This window comes from Myotis nattereri (genome assembly GCF_964212035.1).
Source record: "Myotis nattereri genome assembly, chromosome: 11".
NCBI classification, from domain to species: Eukaryota; Metazoa; Chordata; class Mammalia; order Chiroptera; family Vespertilionidae; genus Myotis; species Myotis nattereri.
In genome coordinates, this window is record NC_138086.1 from 73,870,441 (window position 1) to 73,888,556 (window position 18,116).

At 41.3% G+C, this 18,116-nt stretch overlaps 1 protein-coding gene and 1 pseudogene across 4 annotated transcripts in view; one reads left to right on the forward strand and one right to left on the reverse strand.

Annotated features, from left to right (window-relative positions):
• Positions 1-18,116, forward strand: part of SUGCT (succinyl-CoA:glutarate-CoA transferase) — a 554,158-nt gene that overhangs the window by 60,651 nt on the left and 475,391 nt on the right. The window lies entirely within an intron of this gene.
• Positions 13,962-15,271, reverse strand: LOC308526737 (beclin-2-like; annotated as a pseudogene). The gene has a single exon. The product of its transcript is annotated as a beclin-2-like (transcript).

Below are 18,116 nucleotides of genomic sequence, written 5' to 3' on the forward strand. Positions count from 1 at the left end.
ATGCGATTTAACGCTGTTGGACTTTTTTCTTTGGGGTTTTGAAGTCTAAGGTTTATGCCAACAAGCCCACGACCACCCATGCCTTGAAGGAGGAAATTGAGCGCTGTATCAACGAAATTCAGCCACATTTATGCAAAACAGTCATGGAAAATTTCAACAAAAGAGTGCTTATGTGCCAGCAAAGCTGTGGAGGCCATTTACCTGATATGCTATTCCATACATAACCCTATACTATATACTTTATGAATCAATAAAAAATTTACAATTTTTAATTATAAACCTGTGTTTTCTTTCAAAATTATTTCTTGCATGAATTTTGAGACACCCTTTATTTGCTGATAGGTATTTATTGCCATTTTATTATTAGTGTTTTTTATTTTTTTCCTCCTTCTTAAAGAAGATCCTTTAACATTTTTTTGTAATACTGATTTGGTAATGTTGAAGTCTTTTAGCTTTTTCTTGTTTGGGAAGCTCTTTATCCATCCTTTGTTTCTAACTGATAGCTTTGTTGGGTAGAGTAATATTGGTTATAGGTCTTTGTCTTTCAACACTTTGAATATTTCTTGCCACTCTCTTCTGGCCTGCAACATTCCTGTTGAGAAGTCAGCTGACAGCCTTATGGGAGCTCCCTTATAGGTAACTGATTGCTTTTCTTTTATTGTTTTTAAGATTTTCTCTTTTTCTTTAACCTTTGGCATTTTAAGTATGATGTGTCTTGGTGTGGACCTCTGGGTTCATGTTGTTTGGGACTCTCTGCACTTCCTGGACTTGTATGTCTATATTCTTCACCAAGTTAGGGAAGTTTTTTATCATTCTTTGTTCACATAGGTTTCAAATCCTTACTCTCTTCTCCCTCTGTCACCCCCATCTATCCCCCCCTCCCCCATTGCTAATTTTGGTGTGCTTGAAGTTGTCCCAGAGGCTCTTTATATTATCCTAAATTGTTTTCTTTTGCTGTTCTATTTGGTTGGTTTTTACTTCCTCATCTTCTAAATCTTTGATTTGATTCTCTGCTGAATCTACTCCACTTTTGATTCCATGTAATGTAGTCTTCATTTCTGACTGGTTCTTTTTATGTTTTATGTTTTTATGTTTCCTATTGCATTGTTGAAGTTCTAAGTTCATCTACTCTTCCCCTAAGTTTGTTGAGAATCCTTATAGCCAATGTTTTGAACTCTACATCTGGTTGATTGTTTGTCTCCATTTTGTTCAGTTCTTTTTCTGGAGTTTTGTTCTGTTCTTTCATTTCTTTGTCTCCATACATTTTCACAGGGCTAAATGACTATTCCTGAACCTATTAATGAGGCCTGAAAGAGTAGGCTGATTGCCTTAAGCAATTCCTGGCACTAGTGTTGGGGTTAACTTCACTCAAATCATAGGGCTATGACTATAGAGAGGTGATTTCCCGCAAAGAAAGGTGTGGTTATTTTTTTTTTTTCTGTCAGAGGAAGGGGAAATGGACATTGGGGAACCAACCGCCAGTGTTCAGTGTACTAATACTATACTGTGTTGTTTAAAGGATCTAATTCAATAAAGGATATAAAAAATTCTTTGTAAATTGAAAGTGTTCTGCTGATGACTAGTATAAATTTTATTAGATTATAAAAATATTTCACAGTGTTATAAATGTGCTGAGATTTGGTTATTGACTGATTTTATCATAATTATTATAACTTTTCATAATACAGAAATCTTGACTAACTTCACTTAGTCTTTTCATTTAAGATAACATTCACATACTCCAGATCCAAAAAACAAACCACAAAATAATTAAAAATGGCTTTATGGAAAGTGCTACTTGCAGATAGTTTACAAATAACATAATAGGAAACTTCTCCCTTAAAAACTGTGTTCATTTCTTTTTAATATAAATTTTCACCTGCATTAAGTAGATTATATTAGCACCTAATTTTACCCGGGTGAAGAATGCCTGTGATTTCATACAGTGGTAAAAAACATACTTTTCCACTCATTTTTATTACATTAGAGAATTACAAATGAATGTTTATAACATTGAATATCAGTTGCTAAAGATGAAATTTTGTATTTCCTCTCTTAAACGTGATCTAATGTACAATAGACAAATTACACTGATTTGGATAGTAGCTAATTATTAACTCAGAGATGATTGCCTCAACCACAACAAAACCATGACATTGTACAGATATGACAGTGGCCGGGATGTGGTTTTTAGTGGGCATCAATTTTTTTGGAGTTTCATGGCTATAAACTTTTAACCCTTTTCGTAAAATTCTTTGATTTTTTTTTTTTTAGTCTTAATATGATTTAAAGTTGTCAACTAAAGATTGTCTATCATCAGCATTTAAACAGTATTCTTTAGATAATATTGGTAAATAACAAGGAAGTGGTTTGGGATGTGGTTCCAATTATTCTGTTGCTTTTATTCTTCTGTTGTGGCTTACAGAAATATCTATTGGAAGTTTTAATATCCTTCCTGTACTTAATTGCAACCAGGCTCTCATAATTACTACTACAATGAGTTAGTTTTTTGTTTTTTTTTTTAGCACCAAACTTAAATAATTATTTCACATACAGAATGTTTTGGCATTTTTGTTGTCACTATTCTTTCTCCATGTTTGTAATATTGTTTATATTTAGGGTACATAAAATTTTAACTCCCATTATTATAGCACAATTTTATGGATAAACTTTTGAATTTCAAACAAGTATAGTAATCTGAAATTTACCTTTTTTGTGTCTTTAGATACAACTGTGTTTCTCCTTTTTTTTTTTTAATGCTATATCTTTTTTTACAATTTTCATGAGTTATATTTTACATACCATAAAATTCACCCGATTTGAAGTGACCATGTGGTAATTTTTAGTAAATTTAGTGAGTTATGTAACCATCACCATAAATCAGGGTTTGAAATAAATACTCATACAGTTACCTTTGGTCTGGGTTTTCCCCCTGAGGCTAGTGGGGAGGGATGTAAGGCTGAGCTCATTCAGAGGAATTCAGGGCCCATTATGACTCCTGTGGGCCCTAGAAAATGTTGCCTTTGTGGGTACGTTTCTCCATAAAAATATTAAGAATTATAATTGCATTGATATGAAGATAAACATAATTCATTATTATATGTTTAACATTATTGCATTCACTTTTTTTCTTCTGATTTCGAAAGAAATTAAAATTAAACGCTCTTTTGTACCTCTGAAGCATGGGTGGGGAACCTTTTTCTGTCAAGGGGCATTTGGATATTTATAACACCATTCACGGGCCATACAAAATTAACAATTTAAAAAATTAGCCTACTATTTTTGGTCAAGCATTTAATTCAGTCACCTCTAATGCCTCTGCAGGGCCAGACATCATTTCAAGGGCGTTTTATGTCCCACAGGCCTGACGTCTCCCCCACCTACTCTAAAGTATCATGGGCCTTAAGCACTATACTAAATTGCTAAGTCAGCTCTAGAATGTGCTAAATCTGTGAGGAAAGACAATTGTGCATCCAAGAAGGGAGTGGAAGCTGAAAGTTGAGATTATGCTGAAAGGTGAATAGAAAAAGGAAAGGTTGAGAGGCAGCGGTATATGACCAACGAAGTGGAGAGAATTGGAGTAGGGAGAGGGGAAAAAGGTTAATATGAGGAAGTTCAAGAAGTCAGGGAACTGTCAGTATGCATTTGAACCTCCTTTTTTGAGGAGCCCGATGTATTCCTGCCTTGAAGGCCCTTGTCAGCCTGTTGGCAATTTTTCATCCTAGTCCAGCTTCCATTCTTTAATGAGCACTCTCTCTGAAACCTCCCGCTGTCTATTAATTTAAGTTCAGGGCATACAAATGGATATTAACATTTACCTAATATTAAGAAGAGCAACCAGGAAGATAAAGATATAAACACACAATGAAAAAATCAGGTGACTTCCAAGGAAAGGTACAAAGTACTTTAGATAATTTTTTATTTTATTTTATTTTTTTAATACTGTTGGTTAGATTGAATATAGGTGACTGCAATATAAATCATGGTTCACCATTTTTAAAAGAAGATTCAGTGAAATGCAGGTATACTGGTAGGATTCTCTGGTTTTGTATAATTGAAGTCATTTGTTATATTCATGGGCATTGCATATTTTTATATGTAAGCCACAAACAAGAGCTTGTAAGTAATAGTAATCAATAATTATTAGTGGAGGATATCTCAAAGGAGAAGAGAATAAAATGGGAAAATAAATTTTATTGTAATCTAACTTAATTCTCTTGTTAGATAGTACTTTAAAACAAGTTGGTGCTTTTAAAATGTTTAAAACAATAGAAACATAATTAAGATTAAGATATAAAATAGGAGAAAGATCCATTGGTATTGACAAATACTCCCTGAAATTAGATTTTTTCCTTGTAGACTCTTATAGAAAAATAAATTTAATTGTTCTTAAAGGTGGGTTTAAGAGTTTTAGAATCACCTATATTCTCTGTTACTAGAGTTAGAAAAATTTGTCTTTTTTCCTGTTCATCAGTTTCACCTCCATTTGTCCTTTCTAGAGTCAGAAAATTTTATGTAGAATAAAATGTAGTGACCATATCTTTTTGTATTGACTAATTAGGTAGTAGATGTTGCATTATATAGGCTGTTTATAATTAAGGGTGACTGTTTATCTGTCATAGGTATAGACCAGCTGATTCCTAGTGGAATGTGTCTATTTGGCCTCAACTATTATGCCATCATTGTAGCTACGTAGATCACTAACTTTGGGCATGGTAGCTGAGATTTAATTTCTAGGAAAATCATTTTAGTTATTAACAGAATGTGTATTGGGTATAATGGTGAGTAATTTTAAAATATTTTGCAGCCTAGAGTCATTGTATATCAGCAATTTATAATATCGTGATTAGCTGGAGTGATTAGCAATTGGATATTCTGGTTGATTTCATTTTCTAGATGACTGAGGGCTAAAGGAAACTGGGTTGGTTTCCAACATTTTCGTAGAAAAATCTTCTAAAATGCTTTAATATACTTTTCTGTTGTGGTAAATACCATCTACTAAATATATTTTTTACCTTAAAGATTATTATTATGATCTTTATTTTTTTAACCTATTGATACTCACTTTAGGGAATAAGAAATTAAGTCAAATTTGTACTAACAGAATCCATTTATCTGTCTAACTCCATCCACACATCCATTTATACCTGTTTCTCCTTATTTGCCAGAATTTACAATAAGTGATAAATAATTCAGCAAGTGCCCTGCCCCATGGAATTTACATTGTAGTTGGAAATAATAGGCGGTAAACCAAGTAACAAGAGATAAATTCACAGAAGGAAATAAACAGTTTTGATAAAGATAACAGGGTCACCTATTTTAGCCAGGGCAAGATTATTCCAGATAGAGGGAGCAGTACATGCAAAGGCCCGAAGCAGTACAAACCGTGGCAAGTTCTAGGAACCGGCAAAATGCCACTGTGACCCACTGAAAGATGTTCCCTAGAAGTTGACATTGTCACTGGCCATTGTTAATACTCATCTGCAGAATAAACATGGGGTGTAACTCAATATTCTATGGCCAGTAGGCACATTGGAAGTTGGGAATCAGTGATAGCCTGTTCTTTTTTGGGGGAGGGAATTTCTTGGCATGGTTCAAGGTCAAATCTGTAGAGCAAGAGTTGAGTTCTGGTGCAGTTTTGGTAGAATGGTTAAAAGAAGCAACTCAAGACTGCAAACAGCTTTAATGTTTTCTGCCATCTGGGCTGACTGGAGACGCGTATTGAGAATTTTGAGACAGGTTCTGGAAAAAGAGTGCTGTGATTATTAACAGTGTCTGCCAAGGTGTAGCACTGGGAGAGTGCTATCAACTTCCCGATGTTATAGTAGATGTTGCATTATTTAGGCTGTTTATATTTGTCAAAGTTGAGTTTTTGAGAGTGACTCTAATAACAGTAAAACTTATGTCACATTTACTTTATACTAGACTCTGTTCTAAGCACATTGCATATATTCACTAATTTGTTTCCCCAAACAGTTTATTGTTCCTGTTTTACCGAGGAGGAAGCAGAATAGCAACATAACCTGGCCTAGGGCACACAGCCAGTCAGCAGCAGATCTGGGGCCTGAACTCAGACTGAAAGCAGACTGTGCTGAGCTTCTACTCTCCCTAAGAGGATAACGTCCTCCCGGCATTAATTCACTTAAATATTTATTGAGTGCCCAGTGCCTGGAACGCTGTGATTCCTGACAATGTGATGGCGAATAAGGATGTCTGGGGAATATGTTTTAGCTCTTACGAGGGATTTCCAGAGCTACATCTTGGCTTGTCCTTCGGGGAGAATGATTTTTAGTAAGCAGTGTGACCAGCACTGAGCAGCGGAACTTAGTATGATGACTGTACATTGATCTTGTGTCTTAGAACCTAGCAGGGCTAGCTTTTTTAGTTCTGAGAGTATTTTAGTGGCTATTTTAGGAGTTTTCCATATACAAGATCATGCCGTCTATGCATCGAGATAGTTTTACTTCTTCCTTTCCCACATGGATGCCTTTCTTTCCTTCTTTTTTAAAAAAATGTTTTTTCTTGATTTTAGAGACAGATAAAGGGACAGAGAAAGAGAGAGAAGCATTGATGTAAAAGAGACATTGATCAGTTGTTTCCTCTATGCATCCTGACAAGGGATTGAACCCTCAACCGGGGTATGTGCCCTGATCAAGAATTGAACTGGTGACCTTTTGGCACTTAGGATGATGCTCAACCAACTGAGCGACACCAGCCAGGGCACTTTTTGTTTCTTTTCTTGTCTAATTTCCCTGGGTAGAAAGAATCCCAACAATCCTATATAATAAAAGGCTAATATGCAAATGGACCAAAAGGCAGAACAACCGGGACAACCGAACAATCGAACAACTGGTTGTTATGACATGCGCTGACCACCAGTGGGCGTGCGCAGAACATGGCAGGCATTGGCCGCTGTGGGATGGTGGAGCAGGTGAGCGGGGGTGCCAGACCAAGGTGGGGCGCCGGTCACTGTCATCGGGGTGAGCCTCTGGTGGTTACCGAAAATTCTTTGCTCCTGCATGCTGCGGGCCTACCCGGCACTCACACCTGCTACAGGTGCCAGCCCCACTTGTACCTGCTGCCAGTGCCAGAGCTGCCGCTTGCACCCACTGCCAGCGCCCAGCGCCGGCCCCGATCGCTCAGCACCGTCAGAGGGTGTGAGTGGTGGCTGCTGGCCCCATCACCCCTCAGGGCTTCTTCACCTCCCCCTGCTCCTGAGGGGTGATTGGGGCAGGAGCTGCCCTCATCCCCCAGGCCCAGATTGCCAATGGAGCCTGTTGGCCAACCTCCTGGTCCCTCCCCTCTGCCGGTAGGCCTGGATCGTCCGATTGGGGCCAGACCCCTTGGCTGGGACAGAGAACCAAGGGTGGGTGGCAGCGGATGCGGCTCCTTTCCTAAGGGGGCCGAGGGCTGGTTCCCTCCTTGGGGCCGGTGGACAACCTCTCGGGTCCCTCCTGCACCCCTCCCCCAGCTGGCAGGCCCTGATTGGCCTGCTGCCTGCCCACTGTGGTGGCAGTTGGCCCCTCCTCCTGGCTGGCAGGCCCTGATTGCCTGGTCAGGGCCTGCCAGCCAACCTCCTGGTCTCTCCCCCGGCCGGCAGGTCCTGATTGCCCAATCAGGGCTGGGCCCTGGGCTGGGATGGGAAACCAGGGGTGGGTGGTGGCGGACACTGGCAGCGAGGGAAGGAGGAGGCGGGGAGGTGGGGAGGCGGGGAGGCGGGGAACCTGATCGGCCCTGATTGCTGGCCAGGCCTAGGGACCCCACTTGTGCATGAATTTCATGAATTGGGCCTCTAGTGTTGAAAAAAGTAGAAAGAGCAGATAATTTTTTCTGTTTCCTGATTTTAGGACAAAACATTAAGTTTTTCACTAGCGTCTAGAACAGTGATGGCGAACCTCTGACACACGTGTCAGAGGTGGCATGCGAACTCATTTTTTGGTTGATTTTTCTTTGTTAAATGTCATTTAAATATATAAAATAAATATCAAAAATATAAGTCTTTGTTTTACTATGGTTGCAAATATCAAAAAATTTCTATATGTGACACGGCACCAGAGTTAAGTTGGGGTTTTTCAAAATGCTGACACACGAGCTCAAAAGGTTCGCCATCACTGGTCTAGAAGATCTATCCAGTGATATCATTGGGGTGTTAAATTTCCCTACTATGATTGTGTTGCTTTTGATCTCTCCCTTAAAATCCTCCAGAACTTCTAAAATATATCTGGATGCTTCTGTATTGGGTGCATATATGTTTACCAGAGTTATATCCTCTTGTTTCATTGTTCCCTTTAGTATTATGCACTGTCCTTTGTTATCTCTTGTTACGGCCTTCACTTTGAAGTCTACTTTGTCAGATAAAAGTGTTGCTATCCAGCTTTTTTTTTTTTCATTTCCGTTTGCCTAGAAATCTTTTCCCCATCCCTTAACTTTCATTCTGTGTGAGTCCTTTGTTCTGTGGTAAGTCTCTTGTAGATAGCATATATATGGGTCATGTTTCCTTATCCATTCGGCTACTGTATGTTGTTTGGAGCATATAAGCCATTTACATTATTATTGATAGGTAATTATTTATTGCCATTCTTATTCTTTATGCCTGTGTTCTTCTCTTTCTATTTCTTCTTAAAACTGTCCTTTTAGCATTTCTTGTAGTGATGGCTTGGTGGTAATAAACTCTTTTAGCCTTTTTTTTTTTTTTTTTTTGTCTGCGAAGCTCTTTATTTCAACTTCAATTTTGAAAGATAGCCTTGCTGGATAGAGTAGTCTTGGGTTTTAGGCCCTTGGTTTTCATTTCTTTGTATACTTCATGCTATTCTCTTTGGCTTGAAGTGTTTCTATTGAGAAGTCAGCCTACAGTCTAATGTGAGCTCTCTTGTAGATAACTTTCTGTCTCTCTCTTTTAGCCTTTAAGATTTTTTTTTTGTCTTTAATGTTTGCCATTTTAATTAACATGTGCTTAGGTATGGGTCTTTTGGGGGTTATCTTGGCTGGGACTCTTTGTGTTTCCCGAACTTGAGTGACCAGGTTGCTTCACCAGGTTGGGGAAATTTTCTGCCATTATGTCTTCAAATAGATTCTCTGTTCCTTTCTCAGGTTCTGCTCCTTCTGATACCCCTTTAATGCAAATGATGTCATGTTTCATGTTGTCCCAAAGCTTCATTAGACTCTCCTGCTTTTAATTTTTTTGTCCATTTGCTACTCTGACTGGATATTTTTTCTACCTTGTCTTCTAATTCATTGATTTGGTTCTCAGCTTCTTATAGTCTATTCTCTAGTCCTTATAGGGTGTTCTTTATTTCAAATATGTCATTCCTCATTTCCAATTGATTTTTATTTAATGTTTCAACCTCTCTTTTCAAGTTGGTGTAGCTCCCATTAAGTCCCTTATAATTTTCACTAATTTCCTTATAATTCTCACTAAGTTGCTTGTAGTTCTCACTGAATTGTTTGAGCACCCTTATTACCATTACTCTGAATTCTTTATTTGACAAATTGCTTGCCCCCAGTTCATTTAGTTATTTTTTATGGTGATTCCTCCTTTTCTTTAATTTGGGGGTGTTTTTTGTCTCCCCATGTTTGCTGTCTCTTTGTTTTTGTTTCTATGTATTAAATCAAACTTGTTATGCTTCCCAGACTTTGTGGGCTGGTCTTATGTAGCAGGTGTTTTGTGGGACCCAGTGGGATCTCCTGTGTTAGGTGCTCTAGGATGTTGGGGTCCAGCCCCGGCAGGTCCAGGGGTTCCCAAAGGTGTGGACAGAGTCAGCGAAGAAGGAATGACAGGGAGACAGCGTTCAGTTGATCGGCATAGCGAGGAGGTTCTCTAGCCAGGTTCTCTAATCAGGTTCTCCAGCCAGGTTCTCTCTTTATTCTCCTGTTATATCTGTATTTATACCATTTTATTTTAATCCTATCCATTCTATTCCAAAGGTTAGGGCGTTTGTTATCTCTATTCCAAGGTCACTACTCTACTGTTCTGTTAAGCTACAAGGAAGTAACTGAAGGAGATTATCCTAAGTAAAGATTATGTAGCTTAAGCATGATTGTTCATAGTTAAGGTGATTAACTACCCGCCTGGCACTTAGTTAAGGGGTTTTACTGATTTATTCCCTTCCTTAGTCCTGTTAATCCCTAACTCCAGGGAAAAATCCCCACCTGGGGAAACAACCTTTCTTGGAGAGGTGACCTTGGTTAAAACACATAGAGCTAAGAAGGGGAGCAAACATATTAAGAACAGTATGCCATATATGCCAGGTCCCTTGAAACATATGCTGTGCAGATGTTTCTTCCCTGCAGCGACTGTGTCAAGCAGCAAGGATGGACTGGCTTCCGGCACTAGGAAAGCCCCTTACTTGAGTTGTTTGAGTTCTCCTGTTGTAGTTGGGTCTTGAATGTTATTGTGCCATTCGTGGATGAAGTCTCCTCTCAGACTAATTGATTATGTGGCTCACCCCTGACCACGTTATGTGAGCTATTGTGGCGGTGCTGTCTCCAGGTGTTTTCTGTTCTTGATATGTCTCCTCCTCAGCTGCACTTCAGTGGGTAATTCCTGGTGAATGTTCTTCAATTTAGTTATATTTCCAATCTGGCCCTGGGATGAGGTGCACGACAGGTCTGTCTATTCAGCTGTCATTTTCTCCCTCCCTAATAGCCTCCATGTTTTTGTTTTGTCCTTCTAATTAATTTTTAGTTACATATAATTTTGTTTGGAAACTATATTTGATATGAATTCCGTCCTCTTCAGTAAGTCAATTGAGACTTTTTTGGTTTCATAATATTCCGTTTATTTTGGAAAATGTTCCATGTGTGCTTAAAAAGAATGTATATTCTGCCCAGTCAGCGTGGTTCAGCATCGACCTATGAAACAGGAGGTCACAGTTCAATTCTCAGTTGGGGCACATGCCCGAATCATGGGCTTGATCCCTAGTATCAAGGTGTACAGGAGGCAGCCAGTTGATTTTCTCTCATCGTTGATTTTTCTACCTCTCTCTCCCTTTCCCTTCCTCTCTAAAATAAATAAAAATATATTTAAAAACAAGAATGTATATTCTATTGTTTTGTTGTGAAATGTCTTAAACATAGTCAATTAAATTCATCTATTCTGATGTGTCTTTTAAGGCTGCTGTTTTCTTGTTGATTTTCTGTCTGGATTATCTATTGTTGTTAATGGGTTGTTAACGTCCTCTACCATTACTGTATTGCCTTCATTCTCTTCCTTTATATTTGTCTATATTTACTTTACATATTTAGGTTCTTGTATGTTGGGTGCATAAATGTTTACAAGGGTCATATTCTCTTGCTGGATTGATAACTTTATTATTATGAAATATCCTTCTTTATATTTTTTATAACCTTTGTTTTAAAGTGCATTTTATCGGATATAAGTATTACTACCTCAGCTTTTTTTGTTTTTGTTTCCATTTGCATGAAATATCTTTTTGCATCCCTTTACTTTGAGTCTGTGTTTGTCTTTATATCTATTGTGGGTTCCTTATAGTCAGCATATATTTGGGTTTTGTTATGTTGTCCATTCACCTACCCTATATCTTTTGATTAGAACATTTAATCAATTTTCATTTAGGTAACTGTTGATAGATATGTACTTATTACTATTTTATTATTCACTAGAGGCCCAGTGCACAAGATTTGTGCACTGGGGGGGCTGTCTCTCAGCCTGGCCTGTGCCCTCTCACCGTCCGGGACCCCTTGCTCCTTACTGCCCGCCTGGCTTCTGGCTGAGCAGTGCTCCCCCTATGGGAGCGCACTGACCACCAGGGGGCAGCTCCTGCATTGAGTGTCTGCCCCCTAGTGGTCAGTGTGCATCATAGCAACCAGTTGTTCCCCTGTTTGGTCGATTTGCATATTAGGCTTTTATTATGTAGGATATTTTTTATCTTTTTTTCTTCTTCTTAAAGAAGACCCTTTAACTCTTCTTGTAATACTGGTTTATTGGTGACAAACTCCTTTAGCTTTTGCATGTCTGGCTTTATCTCTCCTTTGATTCTAAATGATAGCCTTGCTGGTAGAATAGTTTTTGTCGTGGGTTCTTGCTTCTTATCACTTTGAATATTCCATGCCAATCTCTTCTGATCTACAATGTTTCTGTTGAGAAGTCAGCTGACAGCCATTGTAGGGAACTAACTCCTTTTCTCTTGCTAATATTAAGATTCTCTTTTTACTTAATGTGTGGCATTTTAATTATATTGTGTCTTGGTGTGGGCCTCCTTGGGTTCAGCTCATTTCAGACTCTGTGCTTCTTGGACATGTATGTTTATTTCCCTGGCCAGGTTAGGGAAGGTTTTTTGTCATATTCCTTCTGATACATTTTCAATCTTGTGCTTTTTTTCTCTTCTATTTTTGGTACCCCTATTATGTGAATATTGTTACACTTGATACTTTCCTAGAGGTCCCTTAAACTATCCTCATCTTTTATTCTTTTCTCTTTTTGCTGTACTGATTAGTTTTTTCTGCTATTTTATTTTCCAAATTTTTGTTTTATCTAGTCTGCTGTTGGTTCAATCCAATATATTCTTAATTTCAGTTATTGTATTCTTTATTTCTTTTTTTAAAGTTATTTTTTTCCCTTTATTTTATTTTCCATCATCATTTATTCCCCCATACCCTCTTACACCTACACCTCCCTCACATGCAATCACCACACTGTTGTCTGTGTCCATGAATTATCTTTTTTTGCTTAATCTGTTGCTGGGAAACCCCCGATTGGGTTTGAGCTGCCTGTCGCTATGTCCAGTAATGAAGGCAGGGTTGAATCATATAAGGCAGCGGTTCTCAACCTGTGGGTCACGACCCCTTTGGTCAGGGGTCCTCAAACTTTTTAAACAGGGGCCAGTTCACTGTCCCTCAGACCGTTGGAGGGCTGGATTATAGTTAAAGAAAAACAACTATGAACAAATTCAGCAACAGGCAGCGGCGGCAAAAACACCCGACAGGCCGGATAAATGTTTTCGGCGGGCCGCATGTGGCCCGCGGGCTGTAGTTTGAGGACCCCTGCCTTTGGTGGTTGAACGACCCTTTCACAGGGGTCGCCTAAGACCATCCTGCATATTAGATATTTACATTACGATTCATAACAGTAGCAACATTACAGTTATGAAGTAGCAACAAAAATAATTTTATGGTTGGGTCACAACATGAGGAACTGTATTTAAAGGGCCAGAAGGTTGAGAACCACTGATATAAGGCGTTTATTGAGAAGGCCAGCTAATCAAGAAGACAGGGTGCTTACAAGCATTCAAATTCTGTCTTCACAGTAAGGTGTAGGAGACAGGATTGTAAAGGGAAGGGACTAGGGCAGGGGTGGGCAAACTTTTTGACTCGAGGGTCACAATGGGTTCTTAAACTGGACCGGAGGGCCGGAACAAAAGCATGGATGGAGTGTTTGTGTGAACTAATAAACATTCAAAGTAAACATCATTACATAAAAGGGTACGGTCTTTTATTTCAATAGTTTTATTCATTTCAAATGGGCCGGATCCGCCCGCGGGCCGTAGTTTGCCCACGGCTGGACTAGGGTGAGGCAGCCCTGGAGGTCCACAGATGTCAGCTATTATTCTTTACTCATCAGGTGATGAGATGATGTTGATAAGATGTTGTGACTCCTGGTGGGTTGGTCTGACCCTGTTTATCAGTTCTGTTTGCTGGATTCACAGCTGAGTCACCTCCTTATTCACTTTACACAGGCCTTAAAAAGGAAACTTTGGAAAAACGTAACCCCTATTCACATTAGTATATGTGTTCTAAAATTTAAAATAATATGATTATTTTTTAGATTAATTCAGCTTCTTTATCTATCAGATTATAGGTCCCCCTTATCAAATTCTTCCATCCCTTGCCCCCACTAACCTCCCCACCCCCCATCAGAGCTATCTGCCTGTTCTCTGAGCCTGTTTCTATAGTTTGTTCTTTCTCTAACTGGCATATTTCACTGGCGTAATGTTCAAATCAGGTTATTTATGGTGATACCTTAAGGAGACCCAAGCGAGACTCCACTTAAAATTCATAAGCATGAGCTTGAGTGCATTTGTCCGCTGTTCCTCCTTGTTCAGGTGGGTTCCGATGGAGTAGAATTCACTATCTCCTGGGTCTTCCATCTGGCCCTTCCCTATGTGGACGGTGTAGGGCATGCAGAGAGCCAGCTCGCTCTTCTCCGCTTCCTCCTTGAACTGCTGCATGCAGTCCAGGAAGGCCACCATTGCCTCGTCAAACTTGTTACCCAAGAGAGCACTCTACCCCCAAGTGCAGAACATGGGCAGCTCCATGGGGTTGTCTATTAATGACTTCAGATAGCAGTGGTCTCCACAGGGGAGAGCCGGTACTTCTGAAACTGCAGACTGACTGTGTTAGACAGGGCCAGGAGCAGCAAGGCCGTGCTCCCCAGGCTGTGTTGATCTCTCCGCAGCTCTCGGGGACAGTGGGGACGCAGCCCAACCTGAAGCTATTGATGATAGCCAAGGGGCCATCACAACAGATCTCAAATAGGGCCTTGAGGGCATTGGTTTTCTTCAGCCGGGTGAGCTGGGTCTGGGCGTACAGCAGCCGGTCCTCCATGCTCCACAGCTCATCCTGCAATTCCAGCTGTTGCCACTGCAGTTCACTGAGGTCCCTATAGTACTGCCTTTCCTGCTGCTCCAGCGTCTCCGTCTCTGCCCGTGCTACCTCCAGAGCCATAGCTGCCCTTTCTCGGTTCTTCTCCACCTCCTCCAGCTCCTGGACCAGCCTCACTTCCTCCAGTTCCTCGACCTTCAGCTCCTCCTGCAGTGCCTCCCTTGCATCCTCACTTCATCCATCCCTGGTCTCCAAACAGCATTTTTAGTTCTGACTGTCAGATTCTGAGATCCTGAGCTGGGGTGTCCAGCTGCTCCCGAAGACTGTCAGTACAGCCCTCCCACAGGGAGTGGTCCAGCTCTTCTTCACCAGTTGGATGCCAAAAACACCCCTCGTGGCTCTCTGGATGCTACTGAGAGTTCTCCCAGAGCCCAACTTCCTGAGCAGGGTGAAGTTGCTGGGACCGTACCCAGAAATCTCGTTATCACCAAGGATGGTCCAGCCAGAGGCACTATGCTGAAGCTCTTCAAGGTCTACTAGTATCTCCATCCTGGAGGTAGAGCCTTCCTCTGGAGTTGCTCCTGGCGCCCCCTGAGCTAAGGGGAATTTCAAAGCTGCAGGCTCTTGGCAGGTCAAGGCCCAAGGTCTCCGTGGAACAAGTCAGCTTCAGGGGCCCGCGGCAGAAATGGCAAGTGAAGCGGATGGAGGACATGGTGGAGGTTTTGACTTTCACCATTGACTCTAAGTTTTTTTCTGTATTCTTTATTTCTAACTACTTATATTTTATGATTTCAGTCTCTTTGTTTAAGTTCTCACTGAGTTTATTTATTCTTCCCATAAGTTCATGGAACATCTTTATAACCAGTGTATTGAAATCTTGTATTTGGTAGATTGCTTGCCTCCATTTTGTTTAGCTCTTCTGGAGTTTTGTTCTGATTTGCCATTTGGGACATGGTTCTTTTTCTTTTCATTTTGGCTTCCTCCCTGTGTTTGTTTCTATATATTAGTTAGCTCTGCAACATCTCTCCCACTTGGCAGAGTGGCCTTATGTAGTATGTGTCTTGTGCCCAGTGGTAAAGCTTCATTTTTCACCTGAGCTATGAGTTCCAGGTGTGCTTGTTGTGTGGATTGCGAGTGTCTGCTTATGGTTGAGTCTTGGTTTCTGTTGGTTTGTCCGTGGGTAGAATTGACCCTCTGATTGACTTGCTATGAGGATGGGCTGGGACTGTAGTGGAGGGGCCTTGTGTGGAGGCTCAACCTACAAAATAGGGTTTGCGTCAGCAGGGCTGTTATCCATGGACTCCACCCTTCGGGTGTTTCATTTGTGGGGCTAATTGAGTGGTGCTCTGGTGTAGCCTGTAGCTGGCTACCAGGTGTGTTGTTTCCAGGACCTCGGGGGCAGGGCTGAAGCACAGATTAAGATCAGTTGCTGCCTGTGCTCTGACTGGAGCCACCTGGTAGGACATACAAAATGATCTGTGTTTGCTGGCTGCCTATGCTGGGCTTGAAGATGCTGGGGAACGTTACGCTGGTAACCCAGGCCGCCTGCCACTAGTGTCAGGCTTGGTGCCACTTAGCAAGAGGCACAGGACACACTGAGGTCAGCTGCTGCTTATTTGGTGTTTGTGGACCTTGGAGAGAATTTAGGTAAGTCCTCAGTGCCGGCCAAGGCCATTTGCTTCTGAACAACAGCCACGGAGAGGGGTTTGGCCTATGTGTGAGTTGGGTGGGGCGGAGCCTCAGGTAATCTCCAGGGTGGAATGAGCAGGGCTAGCAGGTTGTTGGAGACTCACGCTAGGCAACTTCCTGCTTCTGCTGGCTGTGTAGGAGGAGGGCTCAACAAAGGAACCATGGGCCTGCCAACACTTACGCCTGCTGGCCGGGTGGGGGAAGGTGTCAACAAAGAGCTATGGTGCCCGGTAGCAGGTCTGTCCCGAGAGAGCTGCCTTTTCAGCCCTCACCCTGAAGCCAGACATTTTAGTTCCTCGAACTCTTTATGTCCTTGATGTTTTTTGAGCTTCTGTCCCTTTGCTGGAGCTTAGTGACTGTGAGGGAGGGAGGGAGTCTGTGCTCGGGCCCTCTACGGGGACACCTGGGTCTTACAGCTGCTCTCCATCTCACTAGGACGGAGTCCTGTCCGTTTTCACAGCCAGATGCTGTGAGGACTCCTCTTTCCCTCACTGGTGCTCTGGGCTGGGGAGCCAAGATTTCCCTCTAGATTCTTAACTGCCACATGTGGGTGTGGGACCTGCTGGTTCTGAGTCTCTGTGCCTCTTTCTAGTCTTGGCTTCCTCTTTATAACCTTAGTTATAGGACTTCTGTTCCACTCGTCTTCATGTGGTTCTCAAGGGTGGTGTTCTATAATTTAGTTGTCATTTTGATGTGGCCATGGGAGGAGGCAAGCCACATTGTTTACCTACTCTGCCATCTTGAGTGGAAGTTAGAGAATGGATGTAAAATTCATAAGGAGATATTTTACATTTTTCCTACAGTGTCTTTCCCATTTAACATGTACTTTGTACCTTCAGCACATCTTTAATTTGGCATATCCTCATCAGGGCTTATTAGTCACATGTGGTTAGTGGCTATTGCAATGACCAGAACAGCCTTTGAACACAGAGAAGGGGAGGTGCATTGAAATCCCAGTGTTTCCTCTCTTTCCTCCCCACTTGTGTTGAAAAGGAAAAGTAATGTTAAACCATGATGATGCCCAGTCCTATTCCTTTCTTGTTACTATCTGTGCTAAACCAAATAATGGTCCCAGATGAGTCCATGTCCTCATCCTCAGAACCTATGCATATGCTGCCTTTTATGACAAAGGGAACTAAGTTCAGGATGTTGAGATGGGAGGATTTCCCTGGATGGGGGTGACCTAATGTAAATACAAGGGTCTTTTAAAGAGAGAGGCAGGAAGATCAGAGTCACTAGTTTGAGATGTAACAACGGTTGCAAGAAGGTGGAGTGAGTGAGGAAAAGACCATGCACTGAAGGAAAGCTGACGGCCTCTGGAAGCTGTAAGGCTGCGGTTCTCAACCTCTGGGTCGCGACCCCTTTTGCGGTCGAACGACCCTTTCACAGGGGTCGCCTAAGACCATCCTGCATATTAGATATTTACATTACGATTCATAACAGTAGCAACATTACAGTTATGAAGTAGCAACAAAAATAATATTATGGTTGGGTCACAACATGAGGAACTGTATTTAAAGGGCGAGAACCACTGCTGTAAGGTGAAAGGTATAGGTAACAGGTTCTCACCTGAGAGTCTCCAGAATGAACCAGCCTTGCTGACCCCTTGACATTAGCCCAGTGAGAGGGAGTTTAGACTTCTGACCTCCAGGACTGTAAAAGAATATGTAACTAAATTTGGGGGTATTATGTAACAGCAGCAATCGGAAACTGCTTCACCACCTTAGTGGTCAGAAGTGGCTATGGAAAGTTTGGTTTTATATGTAAACTAGAGTCCTGATGCACGAAATTCGTGCATGGGGGGGAGGTGTGTCCTTCAGCCCAGCCTGCACCCTCTCCAATCTGGGACCCCTTGAGGGATCCTGGTG